The sequence below is a fragment of the Hipposideros armiger genome, unplaced genomic scaffold, assembly GCF_001890085.2.
Source record: "Hipposideros armiger isolate ML-2016 unplaced genomic scaffold, ASM189008v1 scaffold_572, whole genome shotgun sequence".
Lineage (NCBI taxonomy): Eukaryota > Metazoa > Chordata > Mammalia > Chiroptera > Hipposideridae > Hipposideros > Hipposideros armiger.
The window spans coordinates 313,745-321,418 of record NW_017731922.1 but is presented as its reverse complement, the minus strand read 5'-3'; positions in this window follow the sequence as shown (position 1 = coordinate 321,418).

The window sequence follows — 7,674 nt, the reverse complement described above, 5'->3', positions numbered from 1 at the left end:
GTGTGTGTGTGTGTGTGTGTGTGTGTGTGTGTGTGTGTGTGAGAGAGAGAGAGAGAGAGAGAGAGAGAGAGAGAGAGAGAGAAGAGAGCGAGCGAGAGAGAGGGAGAGAGAGAGAGAAAAGGAAGTTCTGGTCCATTTGCTGGCCTACAGGCTCAGAGGAGACCCCAGAACGAGCTGGGATGAGGACTGCTGGATTAGAGAAGTGGATCTGTCTGCAGCCATGGGGGCTACATGGATCCCAGCCCAGCTCCAGGAAGGGCCATCCTCTCTGCCCAGGACTGGCGGCTGGACTTAAAGTGCTGCCTGGGCCGATATGAACCCTCCCCACTCGTCTTCCTATCCATCCATTCACACGCACATGTACCCGTCCTCCTCCCTGTTGCCCGCTTCCTGTCTATCACCGTCCTTCCTCCCAGCCATCCAGCTCCCCTCAGCACCCCAACTTATCTGGGCGCTGTCCCTGGATGGGGGCTGTATCCGTGAACTCGACAGACAGGTCCCTGCTCTCGTGGACTTGACATCCAGTATGTCTGGGCCTGAAGCAACTTGTCCACGGGGCAGAATAAAACCAAAGGACGCTCTTTAATTCTTTTCAATTTAAGGTCACTCGACAAGTTTGTGACTACATGTGATTTGATTGTTAAACATTTCTAAGTCATTTCAAATAAAGTCATTATTACTAAAAGACCCTGGTCAGGTCATGCCTCCTGGTTTGCATTCCAGAAAAGCCTGGTAGAGCTGAGGGCTCCATGCTGCCTGCCGAGGCTCAGGAAGGGGTCTGAGGAGGTGGCCTTTATGCCAGGCAGAGAGGGGGAGACGGCACCTGGGTGGAAGCCCAGCACACCCAAAGGCACACGGGGTGGCGGAGGGTGTGTGGGGGTGGGGCGGCTGCAAAGCCAGGTGGGCCCTGTTGAGCATCACCTGGCCTTTGCTTCCAGGGCAGTGAGGAGCCCTGAAAGGCTTCTGAGCTGGGGACTGACCCGCTCTGCTGGTGGCACAAAGGAGGGTGAATGAGAAAAGGCAAGTGGTTCAAGGTGGGGAGATCAGTGAGGAATTGATGGCCTTGGTCAGCAGGGGGTGCTGGGACCTGATCCAGAAAAATAGGGAACCGAGGAGGGTGGATCTGGGGAGCATCGCAGGGCCCACTAGACGGATCTGGTAAGTGGGGTGGCACTGTCTGCTCGGGTCCCACAGTTGGCCGCCTCGGATAACCTCACACCAGATGTGTTCCTTCTGCAATGCTCCCCGCCTCAGACACGTCCGCATTCCCACCTGGCCCTCGGCACCACCAGAACCTGGCACCATCCTGTACTCCCTCTCTCCTCCACTGGTGTCTCCAAGTCACTTTGATTTGGGCTCCCCAATTCCTCCCGGGCATACCCCTCCTCTGCACCTCTGTCCCAGGCCGGGCCCTGCCTCTCCAAACCTGGAGTAAGGCCATGGTCACCTCCTCGCCTCATGTCTCCAGCCTTGTACTGCTGGTCCGCCCCTGTAGAATAGTCAAAGGGATCCTTCTAGAATCTGAGTCTGGCATGCCACCCTCTCATCCTCATGGTTTCCCACTGCCCCGAGGAAAGCCCATCTGGCACAGGCCCGCCTCGGCTTACCTGTCCCTCACCCCTGCAGCCCCACCCCGCCCAACACCCAGCCTCAGACGGAGCTTCTTGTTTCTGTCATTTGGCTAAGGTTTGCCGGGCACCTACTCTGCGCTGGCACCATGCTTGCGCTGAAGGGTGGGGGCTGTGTGAGAGGAAAGAGAATTGGTTGCAGGCTCTGGGACCAGATATCCGAGCTGAGATCCAGAGGATGAGCAGGAAGCGGGGGGAGAGTGTTTCAGTAAAGAGGAATAGCTAGAACGAAAGGCCTGCGGCAGGCATGGGCTGGGCCCAATGGAGGAAGCAGGGTCCTGTGCCCACATCAGGGCATCTGCTACCTGGTACCCCACCATTGCCCCAAGATGGCGGCTTGGAAGGGGCAGGGGCTGAGCATGGGCAGATGGCAGGGCCAGCTCCTGGCGGCCCATGAGGCAGACTGAGATGTGGGGACCCTATTATTTAAAAAAAAATAGCTTTATTGAGATATAACTCACATGCATAAAATTCACCCTTTTAAAGCATATAATTCAGTGGTTTTTAGTATATTTATAGAGTTATGCATAACTCTAATTCCAGAACATTTTTACCACCCTCCCCAAAGAAACTCTATACCCATTAGCAGTCACTCCCCATTCCCCCTACTCCCAGTCCTCGGTAACCACTAATCTACTTTCTGTCTCTGTGGATTTGCCAATTTCATCTAAATGGAATCAGACAACATGTGACCTTTTGTGTCTGGCTTCTTTCACTTAGCATCTTCTTCTTTTTTTAAGATTCGTTCATGTTGTAGCATGAATCAGTACTTCATTCCTTTTTATGGCCAAATAATATTCCTTTGTATGGCTAGACCACATTTTCACATTTTGTTTTTCCACCCGTCAGTTGGAGAGCATTTGGTTGTTTCCACTTTGGGCCTATTGTGAGTGATGCTGCCATAAATATTCTGTGCAAGGTGTCGTGTGGACATGTGTTTTCATTTCTCTTGAGTAGATACCCAGAGGTGGACTTGCTGGGTTATAGAGCAGCTCTTTGTTTAACCTTTTGAGGAGTGGCTTCCCACAGGTGTCCTACCATTTACATCCTCCAGCAGTGCCTGGGGTTCCGACTTCTCCACATCCTCGCCGACACTTGTCATTGCCTGTCTTGATAACAGCCATCCTAGTGGGAGAGAAACGGTATCTATCTCCTTGTGGGTTTGACTACTGACTAAGGGTGTTGGTCATCTTTTCATGTGCTTTTTGGCCATTTGTATATCTTCTTTGGAGAATGTCATTCACATTCCTTACCCGTTTTAAAATTGGGTTATTTGTCCTTTTAGTGTTGATTTGTAAGAGTTCTTTATATTTCTGGATACAAATCCTTTATCAGGGGAAAAGAGCTAGAACTCCAGGCCAAGGAGACAGGCTCTGGGGCTCCCCTGAGCTCTGTACTCCTAGTCCTGGTGTCCGTCCCTGAGGTCTCACAGAGGGACTCTAGTGTCCCCTGGGAGGGTGGACATTTGCCCTATGAGTCACCTTCCACTTCCAACTCCTTCGAGAGCACTGCCCTGACCCACTTCAGATACCACATAGCAAATGCTTCACAAGGATTATGGTGTCTCCGCCCACCAGGGCCCAGGCCCAGCAGCTGGCTTTCACATCAAGGAAAAGGGAAAACGTGATTCTTTCGGAGGTGACCGCAGAGAACCTGCCACCTGTTCCACGCCTGCTGTGACACTGCCACAACCACGGCTGTGACAGATCAGCTGCCTCCGGCTGGGCCCAGAGGTCAAGCCCCAGGCTTACCCACAGGCCTGGCCACCTGATGGGCAGGCAGCAGGGGGCAGACCCAGGCCTGTGCTGTGGGAGGGACGGCTGCCAGGGCAGCCGCAGCCCCCTCGGGCCAGGCCCTCCCTTGCCCTGCTTATTTAAACTTTCCTGAACTTTCCACAGCTTGTAAGTTGAGATCCTATAACTTTGAGAATCAAGGGAAATGGTAAAAAAACAAAACCCAACCGCGGCTGCTGGCTGATTTGGCTCAGACATTTGGGGGGTTCTTTCTCTATGGCTGCTCAGGGCTCAGGGCTGGACTGAATACCTAGGAGCAGTGCTTGCTGGTTCTGCCACGTGGGGGTCTCACCTCCTCCTATCACCTTCTGGGCTGGGGTGTTTGCCCCGCCAGCAGCCACCAGTTTCATGCCATTGCTTTGACTCTGTGCAGAGGGAGTGGGGGCACTCTGGGCCACTGCAAAGCAGACGTCCTCCGGAGCACAAGGTACAAAGAAGGAAAGGGGCCTGACAATTCAGGGAGAGGGGCCCAGGCAAGCTGGGGGAGCCTGAGGTGCAGACTCTGGAAGCTGGGGAGGCTATGTATAGGTGGAGGCGGGGGAGTTCTGAACTGTCTTTCAAGGAGGGTTAAGATTTCAAAAGGCATTCAGGCAGAGGACAGCATGCACACAGGCCTGGTACATTGGGGAACTATTCGAAGGCTGTTATCTGAGGGGTTGAGAGAAGCAGGTGAGAAGTCAGCTGAGGCTGACAGTCCCTGGGCCCCACGTGCCCGGGCGTGAGCCCACCTTCCTAATGGTGCTCCTGCCTGCTAAGGAACCCTCCGCTTCCCTCCCTAACGTTTGCCCTGCTGTTCTTGAGGTCTGGTTGTGACCCCTCCCTTCATACCCCATCAGCGGTGCCTTCCCAGGAGACACCGGGGTCCAGACAGCATTTTTCTCCTTTGCAGTATTGGGCCTCGGGGCTTTCTCCTCGCTCCCGCAGTGCCCCAGCTGAGCCCGCCACCCGCCACCTGCCACCTGCCCATGTGGACCCCCCTGTGCTCCTGCTGGCGCAGCTTTGGCAGGCTGTGCACCCTGAGGCCCTCTGCTCACTGATTAGGAAGCAGGCAGCCGGTGGGCTCCAGAGCCAGAGCGTGAGATTTATTGTGGTTTTTAGGGGGCGTTAAGGAGCGATGTGATAATGTCTGTGAACGCACTTTGTAAACTGTAACGGGGGAGTGCCACGAACACATGAGGGACTGTGGCTGGGGTGGGGGCAGGAGCCCAGCCCCCAGATGACATCCTGGGGCTCACCGGAGAAGCCCTTCCAGTCCTGGGGGTGGAGAAGCCCTGCTGGGACCTAGGGTGGAGTCCCAGGCTGCATCTTCTGGAACAGGGTCTTCGGGGGCCTGCAGGCCCATCTGTGTCACCAGGCATCTCTGGAATGAGCTGTGAGCCAGAAAATTGCCCGAGTCCCTCCCTTGCCCAAGAGGCTCAGTTGCACTCAAGTGATGGTGATGCTTCCTGGCTGCAGAGCAGGGAGGACTCTGGCCTCCTGACCCTGCTGTGGGGGACCATGATAACAAGGGGACAGCACCTGGACTGGGCTGTCTTCTGGGAAGGGGAGCTGCCTACAGTCAGGGGACTCTTCTAGCTAATTGTTACCATCAGAGAATTATTTTTTTCATTGGCAAATGTTTGTTGAGCACCTACTATGTGCTTGGCACTGCTCTAGATGCTGGGGTTACAGCAAGGATCAGACAGGCAAAAATCTCCATCCTCACAGAGCTTATGTGGAGGGATGGTGAAGACAGACAACCCACAGGTGAATAAAGACAATTTTCAATACCGATTCTTACTACAGAGACAATAAAATGGGAGAGTTGGGAACTACTGAAGCCGGGTCACCAGGAAAGGACTTTCTGAGGGTCTCTTGGCCCTGTCTCCAGGTGGGCCCTGTCTCTGTTGGCCTTCCGGACAACCTTGGACCCTGAGGGCTCAGCTGATCCCGCACTTGCACCTGTCCATCATTACTTCTAGGGCTTGTAAGGCCAGGTCGCCTCAGGGCTCCCAGGCCTGCGGTCAGGTCTGCCCTGGGTCCTTGAGCTTGGGACTGGTTGCCTTTATTAATCTTGAGAGTAATGAGAAGCGAACTGATGCTATTTGAGCATTACTTGTGCCAAGTGTCGTTCTGAATACCGGACCTGAGTTATCTAATGTAATCCCCAGCACAGCCGGATGATGTGGGAACTGTCATTAATATTTCTATTTTATAGACAGGGAAACTGAGGCCCAGTGAGGTTGTGTAACTTGCCCAAGGCCACACAGTTGGTACAGTGAAACTAGGATGTGAACCTCAAGGCCCATGCTTTTCACTCTTCCCTTCTGTCTTCCTTGTCAAGGTCATAAGCCTTGAACTTTATGATTGCCAGGCTGTGCTGAATGGTTCCTCATGCCTTGTCCCATGTCAGCCTCATTACAGTCTCTTATGTCAGTTGGTCTTCTTATGATCCGCCCCTACACTGTTTATCAAGAAAGCAGGTGAGTTGCAGCTCGGAGGTTGGGAAGTCAGGATTCACACTCAGACCAGCTCACCCCAAGCACTTAACCTCCTGGCACTCCTTCCTCTTTGCATCTTCTTTGTCTGTTGTCTTGTTTGTGCCCCAGTGTCGCAGATGGACACAGTGAGGTCCAGGAAGGTGTGCTGTGATTTGTGCATGGTTGCTGGCTGTTGAGCTAGGAGGCCTGCTTCCCAGCCCCCTCACTGAGAGGGTTGTTGGCCCGGCCACTGTGGCCAGGGGGTGGTTGAGGAGGTGGAGACAAGGTCCTGGACATTTGCCCAGGTACGCAAGGCCATGGAAGGGAGGCCTGCCTGGAGCCAGTACTAGGAGCCAGGTGCATGCCTCTCCTCCATTACAGACTGGTCCCACCTCCTACCCTTATCTCTGGATCCAACCCTGAGGGGGGTGGTCTCACTTCCTGGCTGGTAGGGGCACTCTGGAGGGCCATGCAGACTGCTGGCTTCGTGCCCTATCAGCCTGTAACCTTGGCAAGGTCACCCTCTCTGAACTTGTTTCTTCCCTGTACAGTGGGATCCTGGCATCTGGCTGGGTTTGTGACACAGGTTTTTAGAAAAGCCTGTGGTTGTGTCTGGTGGTGGAAAGGGTTGGCTCTGACCTGGTCCCCTCTTGTCCTCTGCTAAGGAAGCAGTCACATGAAGGGGTGCTGGGACACCTGCCCGGGGGGGGTCATCACAGCTGCACTGGCCCAGGAAGGCTCTCTGGGCTACTCTGTACCCCACGGACTCTGGTCAGCTGCTGGCCTCAGACCCTGTGGCGCTGAGGCCTGCTGTGACCTCACAGCTACCAGGGAGGCACAGTTGGGCCCTCCCTGAGCCTCCTGGACATTCCCCAGGTGGACTGCACCTTCTGGGAGGGATTTGATGCCAGTCTGAGGGCAGCAGAGGCCCTAAAGCCTTGGCAGTGGGATTAAGGTGGAGAAAAATGAAGCGTGGAAATCATTAGCTTCCTTGGTTGGCAAGAGCCGCCCTGAACGAACATTTGGGGCTTTTAAAATGAACATCAGCTGTAGGGACTAGTGCCCTGTGCCCACCATGGCCCAGGCCGCCTTGTGGAATCCCGATCCGGCTGTTCTTTGGTTGCCCCTCAGCCAACACTTACTGAGCACCTACTGTGGGCCAGGCCCACAGCCAGGATGGGAGGGAGAATCCAGCCAGAGAGCAGCAGCCGCAGAGGGCCACCGTGCCAGCCAGCAAGGAACCAGGCAAGTCGGGCTGTGGGAGCAGGAAGGGGCTGGGTAGCCACTGAGGGCAGGGGACAGTGCCAGGAGGCTTCTTGGAAGAGGGCCTTAAAGGGTGGGGGTGGGCATTCCACAGAAAGGGACCTGCAAGAGCACTGGGGTATGAAGAAGGTTCCTTGCAGGACAACACACACCTCCTGGGCCAGGCAGGTGGGCCTGGTGGGGACTGGGGCAAGCTGCAGGCCAGTGTTCTGTCAAGACTGGGGCCAAGAGGCAATGTGAGGGGGGAGGCTTCTGCCTGAGGCTACTCTTTTCCAAACTAAACTGGAAATGTGGATTTTTTTTAGGTGAACATTCCTGATTTTTAAATGATGGGAATTAATTTTAACTGAAAACAAAAAATATCATGGGTCAAACCAAGCATGGCTTGGGTTGGATTGGGTCCCGTGGGCCAAGAGTTTTGATCCCCAGTGGCAGTGGTGATGGAGAGGGGCATGGAGGTGGAGCAGGCTGGTTAGAAGTGGGGGCGCTGTGAAGGGGGAGGATGCTGGGCAGTGTGGGCCAGTTGGATGG